The sequence below is a fragment of the Triturus cristatus genome, chromosome 7 (genome assembly GCF_964204655.1).
Source record: "Triturus cristatus chromosome 7, aTriCri1.1, whole genome shotgun sequence".
Taxonomy (NCBI): Eukaryota; Metazoa; Chordata; class Amphibia; order Caudata; family Salamandridae; genus Triturus; species Triturus cristatus.
In genome coordinates, this window is record NC_140590.1 from 1,488,571,375 (window position 1) to 1,488,594,911 (window position 23,537).

Genomic DNA, 23,537 nt, shown 5'->3' on the forward strand with positions numbered 1-23,537 from the left:
AAACAATTCTATTGTGGACTTATTTAATTATTAATTAATATTTCGGAAACCAAAATGTTACAGACAATTGGTGAGATCTGTACAATTTAAACTTTAGATTTTTATTGGATTACAAGAATTTTAAAATTACTATTTGGCCTAAAGGAAATGGAATCAGATGTATTGTGGAGTTATTTGAGATATATTTTTGTGATTATACTTCTGAAACAAAAATGTCAGACGGTATTTTAAAGAAATAAGTATTGATATTAGATGATATTTTTAAAGAATATTATGCATTTCTATAAAGTTATGTTTATGCAAAAAGAGATTGTGGGCTTTTTTAAAACAATCTTTGAGATTGTTAATTTTTTTTTTGCCCGCTGTTAAATGATGAATGCAATTGCTTTCACAATTTATAGTGAAATGCAATATATTCTGAAAACAGCAAAAAAAAGGAAAACATTTTTGGGAAAAATATGTAAATATGTGTACTGTATTATAAAATGTTTTATTAAATATTAATACTTTTTTCTTTTTTTTCAGATTGAGATAGAAAATTTTCGAAAACTAGAACCATTTTTAAAGCAATTAAAATTAAATTTAAATTAATAAATATTTTTTTGAGTGGGTATGGTAAGTCAAAAATTTCATGGTCCCTTTTTTCCACTTCTCCACAATCACATTTTCAGTTTTTCATTGTAGTCTCTCAAGGACCTTGTAATGTGATAATTGATTTTTAGTGTTTTTTTTTTTAAAAAAAATAATAATTACGCGTACCGTACGCGTACGGTAAAAAAAAATCAAAAAAAAGTTTTAAAAACATATAAAAAATAGATGAAAGGTAAGGTTGGCTCTTACAAGAGCCGTTGTGTTCATGCAGGGACAGAAGAAAGAAAGAATGGGAATATTAGTCGGTACGACAAATGTGCTGATCTATTTTATTGTTCACTAGGGAAACACTGGTCTCCCTATGACAAATTAGATCATGACAAGTGGCGCACCGTATTTCAACCCTCACAAACCGATGGTTTGTTTCCAGAGGAGAAGAAAAAGGAGATGCTCCCACCACAGATGAAGGGCTCACCTGACCTGCCGAAGATGGACTCGGCCCTGCAGATGATGGACCAGGCTGAGCTGCTGTGGATGTGCTTGGTTGACTTACTGAAGGGTTACCTTCAGTATGTTGAGCATGTGTCCTTCTGTGTACATCTTTAAGGTGTCTCAACATGGTGTGATTCCCGAAGGAATACTTCTTGTTGGGATTCCCTCTTGAAAGTACACGGCCACACAGCTTACAAGTCACTAAGGGTGCATTTACCTTTTTCTTGTCCTCTGGAAAAGTAAAATACTCCCATATGAAAGAGGTCTTTTCTTTCCTCCTTCTCTGCCTCAAGGTAGTGCTGCTAGCCTCACTCTCAGAAGAGCTCTGCTGTTCTGCCATCGTATCACAAAGACAACCCAGCTCCTTCTCCTAAGGGATCACAAGCAGAAATGAGGGGAATGGGTGTGGTGTAGGAGAGTTCTAGAACTGAAAGTAGTTTCAACCAATCAAAAGTTGTGTTTCATGATCACATGACCCACCATGCGCGTACGTTACGCTTACGGTGCGCTTACGGTGCGCTTACGGCAAAAGTACGCATGCGCGTAAAAAAGACACGTGCTCGCGCGCATGCGCATAACAGTCACTCCCCAACACTTCCGCGTAACGTGCGCGTGTAGCGTACATGCGTACGCGCCCCACGCGCAGTACGCGCGGCTACGCAAATTGCGTAACTATACGCAAACAGAGTAGATAAATTACGGACATTGCGTAAACCGTATGCTTACCGTACGCTTACCGTACGCGCACTAAAAAAAAAGAAAAAAAAAAAAAAAAAATATTTTCAAAGTTATACTAATATATCTTACCTGTTTGGTAAAAAAAAAAAGAGAAAACTTGAAATATTGCAGATTTTTTAGAAAAAAAACATAGTATTTTAAGAGAATAAAAAGTTAAAAAAAAACTTGTTTTTTTTTAAAAAAAAACACATTTAATATAAGAATTTATAATAAAAAAATCATAAAAAAAAAATAAAAAAAAATATGGGAATCACATATGTTATAGCTAAGAATTAGCATTTAAAAAACCATACAAATTCACTGAAAAAACCATGGGTCATTTGAGATGTCATCAGTGATGTCATGAGTGATGTCACTGACCATGTCATGAGTGATGTAATATGTGACGTCATCAGCAGTGCATTGCGGGCGCGCGAGTTATAGTTAGCTTAACTAACTATAACGGGGAAATTTCATTGGTTTTTTACGAGTGAAATGTCCAGCTAACTATAACGTGTGTGAAACCTATGGTTTTTTCACTGAATTTGCAAGGTTTTTTAAATGCTAATTCCTAACTATAACGTGTGTGAAACCTATGGTTTTTCACTGAATTTGCAAGGTTTTTTAAATGCTAATTCCTAACTATAACATGTGTGAAACCTATGTTTTTTTCAGTAAATATATATATATATATATATAAATATATATATATATATATATATATATATATATATATATATATATATATATATATATATATTACCTACTGGCGGTCGCCAGTAGGTAGTTATAGTTAGGACCCTGTTTCCATAGGAAATCCGCAACATTCTATTTTGAATAACTTTGGCGCCGGTCGACGAATCCTCGCGAATTTCTCAAAATAGGTGGGGCGCTACGCTCCGCTCCTACCCTGAAAGTCTCGGGGGGATTCGTCAAGCGGGGGCTGAGATAAAAGGGGGTCCCAAAACGCGTTTTTCCCATGCATTTTTCCATAGGACCTTTAGACAGGGCTACAGCCCGAACGGCTGAACAGAATTACTAGAAATTTGGCAGAGAGGTAGTCCTCAGGTCAAGGAAGTGCCTTTTGTAGGTTTGGTGTAAATCTGTTCAGTAGATTCTGAGAAAATAGCCTTTAAATCAATATATATATCTGAGCCAGCTTACGGTACGCTTACGGTAAGCTTACCGTACGCGAACGGTGGCGTGCGCGAGCGCGATTCTGATTGGCTGTTAGATCTTAGTAAACATTCGAATCGGCCGAAACCAGGAAGCGGCGGCCGCCATTTCGTGTGTTTCACTCAGAAAAAAAAGAGTGATAACAAGAAAAGGGGGCAAGGAGGAGAGTTACAGACCCCCTTACATTTGTGAGGGGGTCAAAGAAGGACAGAAAAGTACAAAGACAACATTTATTGATTTTAAAAAAAATCGCGGGGTACGCGTACGGTAAGCTTACCGTAAGCGTACGGTAGAAAAAAAAAGAAAAAAAGAAATGAAATTCAGATTTAAGTGTTTAGATATTAGGGGGCTCTAAAAAGAGCCGTTGTGTTTATGAAGTTATTTTTTAGTGGTACCTACAAGTAAGTACCGATGCAGAGTTTAAGGTTCAAGAGGAAGACTCTGTTCCCTTCATCAATGAAGTGCACACCATCTCCTCTATAAATGTCTTGCATGTCGTAACGCAAGTTGTTGTGGTAAATGGAACCCATACCATAGTCACGGAGGAAAGCAGAAACAGATTTGTTGACGTGCTTTCTTGCTTTGTCAATCTGCGGACAGAAATGATTGGACCAGTTTCATTTTTGCCTTTGGCATATGTTGGAAAACACAAAGGCAGTTTTAGGGAAAAGTGAAAACAGTTGTGCAAAGGTGTCCTTCATAAGCATTTCCAGACCTACCCCAGTCAAAGTGCCTAGATCATTGCCACCACAGTGCACTATTATGAGGTCAGGGTGTTGGATTTGCATGAAGGATTTCACCAATGGCATCAATTGGTGCCACTTTAACCCTCTCTGACCAATCCATTTAATGTCTACATTTGGCAAAGCAAGGTCTCTCACAATACCTGTTTTCTCTGCAAACTTTTCACTCCAGAAGACATAGCTGTGTCCTACAATCCACACTGTGAACATCTTCAAAGGAGATCTGGATGCACTCAGGAGGTGTAATTCAGTAGAATGGTAAAAAGAAATGAAAGACAGTTTGGAAATGGAGGCATACATATTTTTTTATAAAAAAAAAGAACTGATTGGCTGTTTCATACCATTCTACACTAAAAACTAGGCTGTATGTGTAAATTTATAGAAGCATGTTTTGTATTGGTACAGAAAAATGTGTTACCAAAGAACAGTACTATGGATTTGCTGTAAGGTTTGAAAAGTCAAGCACTCTTGCTCTGTGGAATTGAAACATTGTTTGGCGAACTTCTGACCTAACTCCACACAGCAGTGTTCCATGAGCTGTTGCTATGGTAGCAGGCAGAAGTCAAGTTGGGGGAAGGGTACTAGGCAGAAGTCAAGTTGAGGGAAGGGTACTTTTGGAAAAGGGTTGGTTTTCAACCAATAGAAATGTGTGATTACATTTGAAAAAAAGGGGGAAGCACTGAGATTTGAAACTTACTTGTATATGTGTGGAAAAATAGAGGGAAACTTTGCCATTATCTGGTTCTGCTGAGAGGAGAGAGGTGTAGAGAACAGAGATCCTGGCTCTGATAATCTGCTGTTTGAGTGCCACATTTCTTTCACAACTAACTAATTTTAAAGGTGAGTTTAGAGTTTGAGAGGAGATGTATATGGTAAATTAAGAAATGAATAATAGAAATGTAATTCTTTTTGTTGAAGTTGTGTTTATTATTTTCTGTTTTGGGAGAAATTTAAATGTGAGGAACATGTAAAATAATATGGACTATGTTTTCACGATAAATTAAGGTGTATTGGTATAAAAAAAGAATAGTTTAAGGGTTTGAGGTTGGACTCAGTAATGCAAATACATTCAGCATCACTAAGGCTGGTTGCCCTTGGTGGAATGTAGGCAGTCACCCAGGTTACAGATGTTGGGAAATATAGGCAGAGATTTATTGTGTACAACTCTGGTAATTTTATATTTGCATTAGTAGGAAAAAGGGGGAGCGATTTTTTGGTGCAGAAGCAGACTCTTAGCACACACCCAGCTCCTTTCCATGTATAATCATGCACAGTATTTACAAGCGAGTGGGGTTTGAGGTTTCAGTCTGTAATGCAAATACATTCAGCATGACTAAGGCTGGTTGCCCTTGCTGGAGTGTAGGCAGTCACCCAGGATACACATGGTGGTGGTCTGAAAAAGCAGTCTAGACATGGGCTTTTTAAAAAATCTGAAAAGTGGATTCATAATGTGTCAGTCTGTAAAAGTGATTATCACTTGCCAAAAAAAAAGAGCAGTAAGTGTGCTTTCAAATTGGCAAAGAAATTTCGTTTTGTGACTAATGTGAAAACATGACTCTGTGTGCAAATAGGAATTACAGCCACAGATTTATTGCGTTTTGCTCTGGTGATTTCACAGTTGCATTAGTAGGAAAAAGGGGGAGCGATTTTTTGGTGCAGAAGCAGACTCTTAGCACACACCCAGCTGCTTTCCATGTATAATCATGCACAGTATTTACAAGCGAGTGGGGTTTGAGGTTTCAGTCTGTAATGCAAAGACATTCAGCATCACTAAGGCTGGTTGCCCTTGCTGGAGTGTAGGCAGTCACCCAGGATACACATGGTGGTGGTCTGAAAAAGCAGTCTGGACATGGGCTTTTTAAAAAATCTGAAAAGTGGATTCATAATGTGTCAGTCTGTAAAAGTGATTATCACTTGCCAAAAAAAAAGAGCAGTAAGTGTGCTTTCAAATTGGCAAAGAAATTTCGTTTTGTGACTAATGTGAAAACATGACTCTGTGTGCAAATAGGAATTACAGGCAGAGATTTATTGCGTTTTGCTCTGGTGATTTCACAGTTGCATTAGTAGGAAAAAGGGGGAGCGATTTTTTGGTGCAGAAGCAGACTCTTAGCACACACCCAGCTGCTTTCCATGTATAATCATGCACAGTATTTACAAGCGAGTGGGGTTTGAGGTTTCAGTCTGTAATGCAAAGACATTCAGCATCACTAAGGCTGGTTGCCCTTGCTGGAGTGTAGGCAGTCACCCAGGATACACATGGTGGTGGTCTGAAAAAGCAGTCTGGACATGGGCTTTTTAAAAAATCTGAAAAGTGGATTCATAATGTGTCAGTCTGTAAAAGTGATTATCACTTGCCAAAAAAAAAGAGCAGTAAGTGTGCTTTCAAATTGGCAAAGAAATTTCGTTTTGTGACTAATGTGAAAACATGACTCTGTGTGCAAATAGGAATTACAGGCAGAGATTTATTGCGTTTTGCTCTGGTGATTTCACAGTTGCATTAGTAGGAAAAAGGGGGAGCGATTTTTTGGTGCAGAAGCAGACTCTTAGCACACACGCAGCTGCTTTCCATGTAGAATCATGCACAGTATTTACAAGCAAGTGGGGTTTGAGGTTTCAGTCAGTAATGCAAATACATTCAGCATCACTAAGGCTGATTGCCCTTGCTGGAGTGTAGGCAGTCACCCAGGATACACATGGTGGTGGTCTGAAAAAGCAGTCTGGACATGGGCTTTTTAAAAAATCTGAAAAGTGGATTCATAATGTGTCAGTCTGTAAAAGTGATTATCACTTGCCAAAAAAAAAGAGCAGTAAGTGTGCTTTCAAATTGGCAAAGAAATTTCGTTTTGTGACTAATGTGAAAACATGACTCTGTGTGCAAATAGGAATTACAGGCAGAGATTTATTGCGTTTTGCTCTGGTGATTTCACAGTTGCATTAGTAGGAAAAAGGGGGTGCGATTTTTTGGTGCAGAAGCAGACTCTTAGCACACACGCAGCTGCTTTCCATGTAGAATCATGCACAGTATTTACAAGCAAGTGGGGTTTGAGGTTTCAGTCAGTAATGTAAATACATTCAGCATCACTAAGGCTGATTGCCCTTGCTGGAGTGTAGGCAGTCACCCAGGATACACATGGTGGTGGTCTGAAAAAGTAGTCTGGACATGGGCTTTTTAAAAAATCTGAAAAGTGGATTCATAATGTGTCAGTCTGTAAAAGTGATTATCACTTGCCAAAAAAAAAGAGCAGTAAGTGTGCTTTCAAATTGGCAAAGAAATTTCGTTTTGTGACTAATGTGAAAACATGACTCTGTGTGCAAATAGGAATTACAGGCAGAGATTTATTGCGTTTTGCTCTGGTGATTTCACAGTTGCATTAGTAGGAAAAAGGGGGAGCGATTTTTTGGTGCAGAAGCAGACTCTTAGCACACACCCAGCTGTTTTCCATGTAGAATCATGCACAGTATTTACAAGCGAGTGGGGTTTGAGGTTTCAGTCTGTAATGCAAATACATTCAGCATCACTAAGGCTGGTTGCCCTTGCTGGAGTGAAGGCAGTCACCCAGGTTACACATGGTGGTGGTCTGAAAAAGCAGTCTGGACATGGGCTTTTTAAAAAATCTGAAAAGTGGATTCATAATGTGTCAGTCTGTAAAAGTGATTATCACTTGCCAAAAAAAAAGAGCAGTAAGTGTGCTTTCAAATTGGCAAAGAAATTTCGTTTTGTGACTAATGTGAAAATATGACTCTGTGTGCAAATAGGAATTACAGGCAGAGATTTATTGCGTTTTGCTCTGGTGATTTCACAGTTGCATTAGTAGGAAAAAGGGGGAGCGATTTTTTGGTGCAGAAGCAGACTCTTAGCACACACCCAGCTGTTTTCCATGTAGAATCATGCACAGTATTTACAAGCGAGTGGGGTTTGAGGTTTCAGTCTGTAATGCAAATACATTCAGCATCACTAAGGCTGGTTGCCCTTGCTGGAGTGTAGACAGTCACCCAGGATACACATGGTGGTGGTCTGAAAAAGCAGTCTGGACATGGGCTTTTTAAAAAATCTGAAAAGTGGATTCATAATGTGTCAGTCTGTAAAAGTGATTATCACTTGCCAAAAAAAAAGAGCAGTAAGTGTGCTTTCAAATTGGCAAAGAAATTTCGTTTTGTGACTAATGTGAAAATATGACTCTGTGTGCAAATAGGAATTACAGCCACAGATTTATTGCGTTTTGCTCTGGTGATTTCACAGTTGCATTAGTAGGAAAAAGGGGGAGCGATTTTTTGGTGCAGAAGCAGACTCTTAGCACACACCCAGCTGCTTTCCATGTATAATCATGCACAGTATTTACAAGCGAGTGGGGTTTGAGGTTTCAGTCTGTAATGCAAATACATTCAGCATCACTAAGGCTGGTTGCCCTTGCTGGAGTGTAGGCAGTCACCCAGGATACACATGGTGGTGGTCTGAAAAAGCAGTCTGGACATGGGCTTTTTAAAAAATCTGAAAAGTGGATTCATAATGTGTCAGTCTGTAAAAGTGATTATCACTTGCCAAAAAAAAAGAGCAGTAAGTGTGCTTTCAAATTGGCAAAGAAATTTCGTTTTGTGACTAATGTGAAAACATGACTCTGTGTGCAAATAGGAATTACAGGCAGAGATTTATTGCGTTTTGCTCTGGTGATTTCACAGTTGCATTAGTAGGAAAAAGGGGGAGCGATTTTTTGGTGCAGAAGCAGACTCTTAGCACACACCCAGCTGCTTTCCATGTATAATCATGCACAGTATTTACAAGCGAGTGGGGTTTGAGGTTTCAGTCTGTAATGCAAATACATTCAGCATCACTAAGGCTGGTTGCCCTTGCTGGAGTGTAGGCAGTCACCCAGGATACACATGGTGGTGGTCTGAAAAAGCAGTCTGGACATGGGCTTTTTAAAAAATCTGAAAAGTGGATTCATAATGTGTCAGTCTGTAAAAGTGATTATCACTTGCCAAAAAAAAAGAGCAGTAAGTGTGCTTTCAAATTGGCAAAGAAATTTCGTTTTGTGACTAATGTGAAAACATGACTCTGTGTGCAAATAGGAATTACAGGCAGAGATTTATTGCGTTTTGCTCTGGTGATTTCACAGTTGCATTAGTAGGAAAAAGGGGGAGCGATTTTTTGGTGCAGAAGCAGACTCTTAGCACACACGCAGCTGCTTTCCATGTAGAATCATGCACAGTATTTACAAGCGAGTGGGGTTTGAGGTTTCAGTCAGTAATGTAAATACATTCAGCATCACTAAGGCTGATTGCCCTTGCTGGAGTGTAGGCAGTCACCCAGGTTACACATGGTGGTGGTCTGAAAAAGCAGTGTGGACATGTGCTTTTAAAAAAATCTGAAAAGTGGATTTATAATGTGTCAGTCTGTAAAAGTGATTATCACTTGCCAAAAAAAAGAGTAATAAGTGTGTTTTCAAATTGGCAAAGAAATTACGTTTTGTGACTATTGTGAAAAGAAATGTAGTAATATATTTAAATAAAATAAAGGATTTTTTTTTTACTTTTTTTCAGGTATTGCTGAAGAGCAGTGAACAAAATTTAAGATGCCTACAAAATCCAGAGTTAAAAAAACCCACAAACAAAAACCTATATTTGAAGACAACTGGAGGACCAAAGTTAGTAGAAGATGCTCATGTTGGGAAAAAGAAAAAATCTTCTGGTAAGCAGACAAAACAATTTCTAAAAAATATATTCAAAAGAAGGAAAAATGTACAAAATGTCTGTACTGGAAAGAATGTTTTGAAAAGAAAAGGACAGGAAAAAATTGAGAATTTAGTTAATGCAAATATACCTTCTGCAACTGAAAAGATTTACATAAATAGAAAAACAGCGTTTAAAGAGATACGTAGAAAAATGTTTCAGAGAAGAGTTATGTCCAATTTGATAAAGGATGTGAAGAAATATAAGCAAAAGACTAAGTTTTATAAAAGAAAAAAAGAAATTGAAGCCATTGCAGCAAAGGCATTAGAATTAAAAAGGAAACTATTCATTTTAATTTTGAATAGGATGCGTACATTAGACAAAATGGTTAATGTACTGAAATCACATAGCAAAAGGAAAAGAGTAGTGAACAGAACAAACTTTTGTAAAGTGTTTTTAGGAAAGTGGATGCATAGTTCAAGTAGTGAACCTTTTTTTAATGAAGAGAGCTATTTTCAAAGTAATAGTTTGCTGCATGCAGTTGACACCAGAGGTCGTGCTTACGAAGTGAAAAATGGTTGCATAATGGAGAAGGAGATAATGGTTCCAAGAGATGAGGTACAAGTGATGGCGGATGAGGCTATGGGGAGACGTCCTAAAGCCCCAGTGTACACTTGGAATTGTAGTAGTATTTGCACTGTGCGTCAGGAATCTATTGACAAATTTCGTGAGTTTCTAAGAGAATATAGTAAAAAAAAGTATAAAACAGAAGATTAAGGTGCTTCAAAGTCTGGATCCATGCAGAGTGAGAGAGAATACTGGTTTGCAGGGTCATTCTCTGGCTTGTCTATCTAGAAAAGTGTGTAATAGTGTTTTCCATCATTTTAGGATGCTGGCTGTTCATCATACTGAAATGAGAAAGTTTGTGAGACGGTTGTATTTTGCCAAAAGTCCAGCAATAAAGTTAAATGAATTGAATAGGGCTCTGTTCCGAGGAACGGTATCAGATGTAGAGAAGGTTGTTGATGAAATTCAGTTTTGTTACTTTGGTCCTGAACAAAACAGTGCAGAGAAGGACACAGTAAATGAGGAAGAAGTGGAAGAGAATGTAGAACCCTCTGTAAGTAACACATTTAATGATCACATAACAAAATTTGCAATAATCTCTAATGAAAGACCAAATTTTACTTGTATTTGTTGCCGCAGAACTCATTATAGAAAACAAACTAGGAATGTTGATCTCTACAGAAAGAGTGAAAATGAAGATAATTATAAGTGGAAGGATTTTGCCACATATATATTTCTTGAAAATTGTTTTGATTTGGGTGAAGATCAGCGTATTTGTAAATACTGTTACAACAAGTTAGAGGAAAATAGAATGCCGACCAGAGCTGTACATAATAATTTAGAATTGGATGCTATTCCTGCTGAACTTTCTGAATTAAATACATATGAGTCTATACTCATTCAATGTGTTCATCCGTTCCAGACCATAGTACGTATGGAGCCCAAAACTGGTAAATTACCTCCTTCAGATTTACTGAGAGGTTTAAAAGGTAGAGTGGTGTATTTGCCCTTGGATTTGAAAAAAAATATGGAAACTATTGATGCGGATACTTTGGAAACTGAACCATTAATTATTCTGGTTAATGGTGTACCTACAAAGAATAAGAAGATTTGGCAGGAGCTGGTAGATGTGCGGAAAGTACAAAGAGCAAATTTGTATTTGAAAAGGAATAACAAATGGTATGAATCAATTTATATAGAAGAAGAAGAAGAAGAAGATTTACAAGAAGACACAGAAACACCAACTGGACAAATTGAAAAAGTGGACAAGTCAAAGGAAGAAGAAATTTATGAACATTTTAGCATACATCCTCTTCATTCAAAAGAAGTTATGGGAGACAATATTGATCTCTTTCAGATGAAGAAAGCAAAAGGAACTCCCGTGAGTGTATGGGAGGAGAGCTTGGAAGCTCGATGTTTTCCCCAGCTGTTTCCTAAAGGAAAAGGAGGACGATACGATGAACGTCCGGAACAGATTCCAGCTTCTGAGTATCGGACTACAAGACTATATGCTGAAGATCCCAGATTTCGACAAAGTATTCCTTATTTGTTCCATCATTTATTTGAAAGTGATTTGTCTGCACTGTCTTATGCAGTAAATCACATTTTAAAAAGTGGAGTACATTTACAAAATGTATCTGCTAAGGATTTTATGGAGAAAGTGCAGCACCGAGATGATCATTTGGAAACACAACTGATCAATCTGATGGCTTGTCAGCGTGGGACAAATGAATATTGGTACCGACGCCATGGTGAATTAAAATGCATGTTACGGAATTTAGGAACACCAACATGGTTCGTTACCCTAAGCTGTGCTGAGTACGCTTGGGATGATTTACTGGATTTTCTACGAGAGGCAAATTCAAACATTAAAAACATCGAATACAAGACAGCAGGAGAACTGTGCTCATTGGATCCGGTTAATGTTTGCAGATATTTCAATCATAGATTTAAGGCTATGATGTCCTTCATCTGCAATAAAAAAAATCCACCTCTTGGAGAAGTAGTAGATTTCTTTTGGAGAAAAGAGTACCAGGCAAGAGGTGCTCCTCATATTCATATGCTGTTGTGGATCAAGGATGCCCCAAAGTTTGGAACAGATACTGATGAAGCAGTGTTATCTTACATTGAAGAATATGCAACATGTGCTATACCAAAAAGCACAGAAGAGAAATGTTAAAGGAGCAAGTTTTACGTTTCCAAAGTCATCGGTGTGGAAAATCCTGTCGACGGAAATACAAGAGCAAAGATAAATACTACACTAAATGTCGATTTGGATTTCCTAGACCTGTTCTTTCAAATGGAAGAGTAAACAGTTTTATGTCAGCTGTGAGACATACTATCACAAGAAAATCACCTAAGAATACCTACAACCTAAAAAGAAAAGAAGAATCAAAAAATATAAATGACTACAACCCAGTCATTTTATCCATGTGGAACGCTAACATGGATATACAGTATGTAGCTGACAATTCCATTGCTGTTGCTCGATATGTAACGTCTTACATTACGAAATCAGAAAAAACAGTATTGAAGGAAATGTGGGAAGAGATTTCTCACGAGAAGACTGTCAGTAAGAAGCTGTACAGTTTCAGTTTGAAGATGTTATCGCATCGAGAAATTGGATCCTACGAATGTTCTGATAGGTTATCTTCTGCAAGTCTCTACTCGAAATCAAGAAGAATAATTTGGGCAAGTTTAGGCCTTGCAGCAATGAGAAATCGGGTACTAAAATCTGTTGGAGAAATTGAATATTTGGCCGAGAATGACCCAGAAAGTACAGATATTTTGAAATCAAACATGTTGGACACATATTATCCCAAGAGAAGTCAACATCTGGAGAACATGTGTCTCTATGAAGTGCTGCAGAACTACATTTATTCACGGAAAGCCGCAGAAGACATCAACAATGGAAAATATAAAGTCATTGGTGAGGAAGGATGTTTGGTGAAGCAAACAAAAGGAAGTTTGATAAATCACAGGAAGCTGAGTTGCGACACTACTGACAAGAAGGAATTTTACTACTTGGCTCTTTTACAGTTGTTTAAACCATGGCGTACAGAGGATGAACTACTGGGAGAATTTCAAAGCTATGAAGATTCTTTTAATGCTTGCAAAGACAGCATACAATGCAGTACATTCTCAAGTTATCTGCAAATGTTAAATGAAGAAATTGAACAGGAAACTACAATTGCAGCAGAAATAGCTAGAGACAGTTCTCAGGACAGCCAAAGTTCAGAAACACTCAGTCAAGATCCCCTAGGACAACCAATCGTTGAAAATGAAGCATCAATAGCCATGAATGAAGTGGAAACGGCTATGAATCAAGCTCAAGAAGAATTTATAGACTTACAAAATTTGGAAAGACAACTGAATGAAGAGCAGCAACAAATTTATGAAGAGATCAGAAAAAAAATTGATCACGGATTTCTACATGAAAAAAAAGAGTGCTCATGCACATCATTTTATCCAATCAGGATGTATGTAAGCGGACAAGCTGGAACTGGAAAAAGTTTCCTAATTAAAGTCATCAGAAGCTACCTACAGCAAAAAACGGATTCTACTTTGTCTTGTGTGGTTACTGCTCCAACTGGGTTAGCAGCATATAACATAAAAGGAATCACTTTACATCGTTTGCTAATGTTACCAGTGGAGCATGAGAACAAAATACAATACAACAAGCTAACTGGAGAAGCATCCTTGGAAGTTTCAAGAGTATTGAAGAAGATGCAAGTTCTCATTATTGATGAGGTGAGCATGGTTTCAAACTTAATGCTTGCCTTTGTGCATTTAAGAATGCAGCAAATTTTGAAGACAGACTATGACATGTTATTTGGTGGAAAACACGTCATAGTTTTTGGAGATCTTTTGCAACTTACTCCAGTTAAAGGACAACCAGTGTTTAATACTGTCACACATGAAGACACGAAGAAGTCATTGGGAAGCATCGGAAATACAAATATTTGGTCCTTCTTTGAGTACAAGGAACTTACTACTAATATGAGGCAAGCAAGCGATGAAGAATATGGAAGTATTCTGAAAGATATCAGAATTGGACTACTCACAGAAGTTGGCAAAAAAGCATTACAGAGTCGGCTGCTACATAATTTATTTCCAAAGGAAGAAATAGTTGCAGAGAAGATATACAAGAACATTGCAGAAAACAAAAGTGTCATCTGCTTAATGCCAACTCTACGTGAATGCTCAATATTCAATGAGGAGCTTTTGAAATTGGAAAAGGAAGAGATCAGGAAATTGGAAGCAGTGGACAAAATTGAGGATGGAAGAATTACTGTCACAGTAACAGGCACACTGAAAAATAAATTGGATTCACTAGAGAAGAACATTTCCAAAACAGCTGGATTAGAAAAAAATCTATATGTTTGCATGAACTGTAGAGTATTTTTAAGGAGAAATTTGGATGTTGAAAAAGGTTTAGTTAATGGAGCTATGGGAAGAGTTGTGGGTTTTATTAATTATCAGAAAAAAGATGGAATTGAATGTATAAAAATAAAATTTGATCAGATAGAAGAAGTTAAAGACATTTGTCGTTGTACAGTTCGTTTCATGCTTGTGAAAGACTTATATGTACGTAGGAAGCAGTTTCCGTTTTCGCTAGCATATGCTGTAACTATTCACAAGTCTCAAGGGTTGACTGTAGATTGTGCATTTGTGAACATTCGTTCAACTGTGTTCAAAGAAGGTATGGCATATGTTGCTTTGTCACGAGTAAAAACATTATCAGGTTTATTCATGATAGACTTTGATGACTCAAAAGTTAGTGCTGATACAAATTGTGTAAAGGAGTATAATAGATTAAGAAGAAGCTATGCTCCTCATTTAGGTCAGTATCCTGTGTTGGAGAAACGTGTAGTTTCTCGTAAAAGAAGAAATGAGAATATCTGTAATGAAGATGTAGAGAGGAGGAAAAAAAAGAGGAGTGATGTAATTGCAAGCAAAAAGAGTAAGGAAAAAGAAGAACAGGTTGTAGGATGTCATTTTGAAAATAGCTCTGGTGTCAACTGCTACGCTAATGTAGTGCTGAATGTTGCATTTTATCTGGAAAGTTTGCAAGAGCAGATAATAGTAAATCAGGGAAAAAGATTCTGTTCTGAGCTGAGTCTCCTTTTTCAAAAGCTGAGTAATGATAAAACTCAAATAGAAAGTGCTACTGAAATTAGAAAACTTTTAGATGTATGTTCAGGACGAACACAGTTTTCTCAAAATGAACAGCAAGATGCACACGAATTTTTGATGTTTTTTCTTCAGGTACTGGAAGAAGAAGAAGTTGCAATTGATAATTTATTTGGTCTCTCTTATAAATGGGAACATAGTTGTGAAAACTGTTATAATATATGTGGCTCTAATGTTGATAATGAAAGGTTTATTTTTTTGACATTGCCAGAGAGTAAAACAGTCACTTTTGCTAAATTAGTTAAAGATGCTAATCATAGCATGCAATGCGGTGAGTGTCAATCTGACATGTTTTCAACATTAATTTTAAAGGAATACGGACAGTATGTAATTTTAATGATGAAACGATGTAGAGCTGATGGTTCAAAATTGGATACTTTAATAAAGAAGTTTACAGGACAGCAATTATCAATTTCAGGAAAAACTTTTGTAACTGTTGCAATAATTTTCCATGAAGGACCTACTGTTACTTCTGGACATTACACAGTTTATCTTAAATGTGAAAAAGGCTGGACACTGTGTAATGATTCCCAATTGGTTTTTAAGCAACGTTTGCCTTTTGATTTAGCAAATTCCTATCTAATCTTCCTGAAACCTAAATTTTAGAGAGACTTGGCAAGATCTGGACAAAACAATTTTACCATTTTATTGGATTACCATTGGAATTTTCAAAAATAAAGATTTTTTAAATTATCATTTGGCCTAATGGAAAGATAACCAATTGTAATGTGGACTTTTTTAATTTTTAATGAAACTTTCAAAAACCAAAAATTTAGAGAAAATCGGTAACATCTGCACAATTTAAATTTTGGAATGTTATTGGAGTGCCATTGGAAATTTTTTCAAAAAAGATTTTTTAAATTACTATTTGGCCATGTGGAAAGGTAACCAATTCTATTGTGGACTTAATAAATTATTAATAAATCTTTCGGGAACCAATATGTTACAGAGAATCGGTGAGATCTGTACAAATAAAACTTTAGAATTTTATTGGACTACCATTGGAAATTTAATCAAAAAAGAATTTTAAAATTACTATTTGGCCTAAAGAAAATGGAACCAGATGTATTGTGGAGTTATTTGAGATATAATATTGTGATTATACTTCTGAAACAAAAATATCAGACGGTATTTTAAAGAAATAAGTATTGATATTAGATGATATTTTTTTAGAATATTATGCATTTCTATAATGTTAAGTTTAAGTAAAAAGAGATTCTGGGCTTTTTTAATACAATCTTTGAGATTGTTATTTTTTTTTTGCCCGCTGTTAAATGATGAATGCAATTGCTTTCACAATTTATAGTGAAATGCAATATATTCTGAAAACAGCAAAAATAAGGCAAAAATATTTTTTGATAAATATGTAAATATGTGTACTGTATTATAAAATGTTTTAAAAATATTAATACTTTTTTCTTTTTTTTCAGATTGATATAGAAAATTTTCGAAAACTAGAACCATTTTTAAAGCAATTTTAAAAAAAAACAAATGAATAAATATTTTTTTGAGTGGGTATGGTAAGTCAATAATAATAATTGTAGTCTCTCAAGGACCTTGTAATGTTATAATTGATTTTTAGTGTTTTTTTAAAAAAAAAAAAAATTACGCGCACCGTACGCGTACGGTAAAAAAAAAAAAAAAAAAGTTTTTAAAAACATATATAAAAAAAAGATGAAAGATAAGGTTGGCTCTTAAAAGAGCCGTTGTGTTCATGCAGGGACAGAGGAAAGAAAGATTGGGAATATTAGACGGTACGACAAGTGTGCTGATCTATTTTACTGTTCACCAGGGAAACACTGGTCTCCCTATAAGTAATTAGATCATGACAATGGGCGCACCGTACTTCAACCCTCGCAAACCGAGGGTTAATTTCCAGAGGGCCAGAAAAAGGAGATGCTCCCCCCACAGATGAAGGGCTCACCTGACCTGCAGAAGAAGGACTCGGCTCTGCAGATGATGGTCCAGGCTGAGCTGCTGTGGATGTGCTTGGTTGACTTACTGAAGGGTTACGTTCAGTAAGTCGAGCATGTGTCCATCTGTGTACATCCTTAAGGTGTCTCATCATGGTGTGATTCCCAAAGGAATACTTCCTGTCAGGATTACCTCTTGAAAGTACACGCTTACACAGCTTGCAAGTCACTAAGGGTGCATTTACCTTTTGCTGGCCTTCTGGAAAAGTAAAATACTCCCATACGTAGGAGGTCTTTTGTTTCCTCGCTCTCTGCCTCAAGGTAGTGCTGCTAGCCTCACTCTCAGAAGAGCTCTGCTGTTCTGCCATCGTATCACAAAGACAACCCAGCTCCTTCTCCTAAGGGATCACACGCAGAAATGAGAGGAATGGGTGTGGTGTAGGAGAGTTCTAGAACTGAAAGTAGTTTCAACCAATCAAAAGTTGTGTTTCATGATCACATGACCTACCGTACGCTTACGGTACGCTTACGAAAGTGCACAAGGACCCTGTTAAGCCTCCAGGTAGGCCTATTATCTCAGCCTGTGGGGGTCTATTGGAAAATACGTCTGCATATATTGACAATTTTTTGCAGGAACATGTCAGAACTTTACCATCGTTTGTTCAGGACACAGGCTATTTTTTAAGAAAAATTGCAGACACGACCTGGGACTCTAAATTTTGGCTGATAACACTTGATGTAACAGCTCTATACACCAGCATTCATCAATCTGATGGCTTGAAAGCAATTGCACACTATCTGGGGAACAGACCCATTATGTTAGCCAATCACAACAAGATGTTACTAGATATGATTTCGTTTTGCATGTATAACAACTTTTTTATGTTTGGTAACCAGTATTTTCAACAGGTCAGAGGTGTGGCCATGGGGGCCTGTATTTCTCCCACCTATGCCTGTTTGCATATGGGCTGCTGGGAGGAACAGGTCCTCTTTGGCCAACACCATGACACTTTTTCCAAACATGTGATTGTATGGCTCCGCTATATCGATGACATTGTTTTGATATGGCAAGGTACTAAACAGGCAGCACTTGATTTCATCAATTCACTTAACATCAACACACTTAACCTCCACTTCACGTCCAACATAAGTCAGGAATCTGTGTGCTTCCTAGATGTAGAGATCGTTGTCAGCAATGACCATTTAGTAACATGACTTTTCAGGAAACCCACTGCGGGCAACACAGTGTTGCATGCCACTAGTCACCATCCGGCACACCTCATATGCAGCATACCCTACGGGGAGATGCTGCGTATTAAACGCATTTGCAGCACTGAGTTGGAGTGTGCCAAAGTCCAACAAGCCAGCAAAGCACGGTTCCTGTTGAGAGGTTTCACTGCCGCTATGATTGACAGTGCAGTCCTGAAAGCTAATCGCATCTCTAGAAGTGAGGTCCTAAAGAAGTCAGTACCTAGCGACACTTTGACACAAAACAAGCAACCGATTAGATTGATTGTGACTTACAATCGTCAGCATCAGGCCTTACGCAAAATATTCAAGAAAAACTGGAGCCTTGTTTGTAATGACCCTGTCATTGGGGACCTGATGTCAGTTAGTCCGGTCATTACATTCAGGAAAGCTCGTTCAATGAATGATGCGTTAGTCAAGTCCAGTCCTGAAATTGTCTCCACCAAAACATGGCTATGGGTGAGCAAGGGTTTCAAGCGCTGCTCTAGCTGGCATGGGGCCAGTAAAATGGAGTTTCGTACTCCATTTTGTGACACTCCTCGCCCCTTCACTAAATTTCTTACCTGCAAGACTGAATTTGCAGTGTATGTGCTGGAGTGTCCATGTGGCTTGCAATACGTTGGTAGTACCAAGTTGCAGGTCCACAAGCGGATACTTCAGCACATACGTGCTATTAACAGCAGTGATTCCACATATCCTGTTGCACGCCATTTTAATGAGTGTCATGATAACAAAAGTGCACTCCTCAGGTTCTATGTCATTGATTCAGTGCCCCCGTTGAGACGGGGAGGGAATCGCGAGGCCTTACTGCGTGCACTAGAGACCCGCTATATCCTTGAATTGGACACTAAGACCCCTTTTGGCCTTAAAGCTAGTGAAGATTTTTTCACCTGTCTTTAAACCATGTTTTTTTCATCAATTCTCAAGATGTTCTCTACTGTTTCTCGATGATCAGCCTCCACATCTTTTTATGATTCAGGAATTTTATATCACTATTCTTTAAATATACAAAAAGGAAATTTTTTATTGTAGCACTACGTTTGCACTTTGCACTCTACATACCATTTTGATTGGCATACTAATACAGTTATGGCAGTATTTATTTATTTATTTATTTATGGGTTTCTATAGCGCTGGAATCGACTCCAACCGGAGTATCTCTGCGCTGTGATACCAAATAGAGTCTAAATAAATATGCAGATGAGGGGCAGGGTCTAGATTTTATCAGTAAACAGCAGAGTTTTCAGTTGCTTCCTGAATTTTAAATGGTCTGTGCAGAGCCTGAGGGCCAGAGGCAGTTTGTTCCACAGTGTGGGCCCTGCAACAGATAAAGCTTTCCCTCCATGTCTGTTTTTTTTTGCACGAGGTACTGCCAACAGAAAATTCTCACTAGATCTCAACGATCTGGAGGGAGTGTAGGGGATAAATTTCTGCTCCAGGTATGTAGGGCCATTTCCGTTTAAGCATTTATGGATAATGCAACATATCTTAAACTTGGCTCTTTGTCGAATGCTCAACCAGTGTAGTTTCTGTAATAGAGGTTTTGATGCTGTTCTGGGGGGAGCATTTAGGACAAGGCGAGCTGCCGTATTCTGGACCACCTGGAGCCTATCCAGAACTCCTTCATTAGCAGAAAGGAGCAGTCCGTTACAGTAGTCAATATGACTCAATATAAGGGCTTGCACCAAAGTTTTTCTGAAGGAATCCGGTAGCAGTGGAAATATTCTGCGCATCATGCTGATGGTGTGGAAGCATGAGCCAGCTACCATGTTACTGTGCTGTTTGAGGGAAAGGTCGTGATCAAGGCGTATCCCCAGATTTTTGACAATCTGTTTGGGCTCCGGAACAGTGCCAAGATCAGATGGCCACCAGTCAGGGGTCCACAGTAATTTGGCATCTCCAAACAGCATTACTTCCGTCTTGTTGACATTGCACTGTAGGAAGTTGGTGGACATCCACTGTGCGACGGCTTTCATGCCAGCGGAGAAGGAGTTTCTTATTTCTGTGGTGAGATTTTGAAAGGGAAAGAGGAGCTGCGTGTCATCCGCATATGACACGGGGATGAAACCAAATTTGCGCATCACTCTTGCCAGGGGTGCCACGTAGATGTTAAAGAGTGTTGGGCTCAAACAGGAGCCCTGTGGCACCCCTTTCGTAATCTCTACCTCAGTTGATCTGTATTCACCCATGGTGACAGTCTGGGTCCGATCCGTAAGAAAACTCCTTAGCCAAGCAAGGGCCTTGTTCTTGACCCCTACGTTCGACAACCGGTCAATGAGGATGTTATGTGACACGGTGTCGAACGCGGCTGAAAGGTCTAATAACACCAAAATTACCGAGTAGCCTTTGTCCTGAAACATATGCAGATCGTCAGTGACAGACAGGAGGGTGGACTCTGTACTGTGTTTCGGCCTAAACCCAGATTGAGAGTAGTCTAGGCCGCCAGCTTTCTCAATGTAGCTGGATAACTGACGATTAACATACTTCTCAGTGAGCTTTCCCAAAAATGGCAGCAACGAAATAGGTCTGAGATTTGACAAATCAGTCCATGGAGTTGTGGTGTTCTTCCTGATTGGCCTGACTAAGGCCTGTTTCCACTGCTTGGGGACAGAACCTGTACAGAGGGATAAGTTAACAAGTTTTTCGATGGTGGGAGATAGGATTCCGAGCAAGGTGGGCATGAGTCTTGCCGGGATGATATCATCAGGACTTCCACTTTTAATCTGCGTCATGAGCAAGGACACCTCTTTAGGAGTGATAGGGGGGAAGAGGTCTAAAGTATGAGGGCCACTATCAAGTTCTGAATCCTAAAAGATAGGGACTGTATTTGTAGTCAAATTGTTGTTAGAGTTGACTATTTTAGCATAGATGAGATCGATTTTGTTGCAGAAAAATTGCGATATATTGTCGCAAAGTAGTTGTGACGAAGTGTCTGCACTCTCACATGCTGTAGGATTGGTGAAAGAGTGAAGGACCTGGTATAATACTCTGGGGGAGTTGTCTGCAGCCGTGATAAGAGTGGTAATATGGGGTTTTCGCGCCGTTCTGATAGCTTTATGATATACACTTAGAGCGTCCCAATAATGTTTCCTATCTGTTACCAGATGGGTAGATCTCCAAATCTTTTCTAATTTCCTGGCTGTTTTCTTGAGATTTCTGAGCTCTTCAGAGAACCAGATCTCTTGTTTTTTGGCTGGTCGGGGTCTAAATTGTTTTAATGGAGCTATCTTATCTATGGCTGTTTTAATGTCTTTGCTAAACATATCAATAGCTTTATTGATATCATCAGGAATCACATGGTAGGGTTGGACAAATTTCTCAGCAAAGGAGGCCTCATTAACTTTATGCCATTGCCGCCGTATTTCAGGGATATTGGTGGTTTTGAGGGTAGTGGTTGCAGGATAGGGAGTATAAAACTCAAGGATAAAATGGTCAGTCCAGCTGACCTGTGTGGGGGGAAGGCATGTGACACTAGGGAAATTGGTTATAATCAGGTCTAGAGTGTGTCCGGCCACGTGAGTTGGGCCCACATTGTGTGGTTGGAGACCTAGCAATGAGAGATCGTTAAGAAAAGCCTGTGTTCTTTACAATTTGTAAGTTCACTGTGAAGGTTGAAGTCACCTATTAGCAAGAATTCTTTGTCTTTTTGAACATATGGCGCAAGATTTTCCAGTAATATGTTGACAAAGTTGGAGCTAGGTCCAGGGGGACGATAAACCAGGGCTCCTAATCTGGTTTGTTTGGTGGAATGAGTTGTTTTAAAAATCAGCAATTCAATGTCCGGAGTGCAGAGTTCTGCCAAAACAGAGCAATTGATGTGATTTTTATGAGCAATAGCAATCCCTCCACCTATTTTCTTAGGTCTGTCTAACCTAATCATTTTGTATCCTGAAGGAATGGCCAATGTAATGGAGGGAGTGGAATGGGGTTTAAGCCACGTTTCAGTCATGAAGCAGTAGTCAGGCTCATTTGTAGAGATTAGGTCCCATACTTCAGAGGTATGCTTAGGTAAAGAGCGTACATTGCAAAGAATGTTTTTATGACCAGCAATTTTAGGTGTTTTGTAAGATGGTGTATGGCTGTTCACACATCTATCAGGGCTTTCTCCCTTCAGAGTAGTGAACTGGGATTTACAATGTAAGCATGTAAAAGGCCCTTCTACAATAAGTTTAAGGTCTTCATGACAATCAACAATCTGTAGATCCTTAAGTACCTGGGCTGAGTAGGTAATCCTGGCAGGAAGCGGGACAAGCGGGGAGATAGGTGAGACCGCCATGGCCCCTAGCACCGTCCTGGCGCGGACGGGCGCAGACGGGAAGGTCTTTGGCTTGTCTTCGGCGCGTCTAGAGGCGCCTCCCTGCGCGCAATCGCTGCGCGCTTAATCCCGACGAGTGGCTAAATAGCCCCAGTAACAGCAAGGCTAGAGCGCTACCCGCTCAGTGCTGCAGCGGGAAAGCGGAAGTGTGTCACTCAGGCTCGTACCTGTCCCGCCCTCCGCTCAACGGTATTGGATACCGAGTCGGACCAGGGCGGGCAGGCTGTAACACAGAGCGCTGAGTGTACACGTAAGTTTTTAACCCCTGTCAATGCCTAAGATAAGCGTCTAAGCCCTGAATGAGAATATTGTGGCACAGTTTAAAATATACAATTCTGTCAACTTTAAAATCAAGCTTTCTAAAATATCGCTATAGGGCTTTGCGTTTCAGCAATACAGCATCAGCAGAGAATTCACACTGTACCTGGCATCAAGCGGGGTCGGCCGACACTGCCACTGTCAGCCTTACCGCACTTTGCCTCGCCTCCTCGCCGCCTAAATAGCCCCAGTAACAGCAAGGCTAGAGCGCTACCCGCTCAGTGCTGCAGCGGGAAAGCGGAAGTGTGTCACTCAGGCTCGTACCTGTCCCGCCCTCCGCTCAACGGTATTGGATACCGAGTCGGACCAGGGCGGGCAGGCTGTAACACAGAGCGCTGAGTGTACACGTAAGTTTTTAACCCCTGTCAATGCCTAAGATAAGCGTCTAAGCCCTGAATGAGAATATTGTGGCACAGTTTAAAATATACAATTCTGTCAACTTTAAAATCAAGCTTTCTAAAATATCGCTATAGGGCTTTGCGTTTCAGCAATACAGCATCAGCAGAGAATTCACACTGTACCTGGCATCAAGCGGGGTCGGCCGACACTGCCACTGTCAGCCTTATCCATTTAGGATGATCTTTTTTTCTTATATGC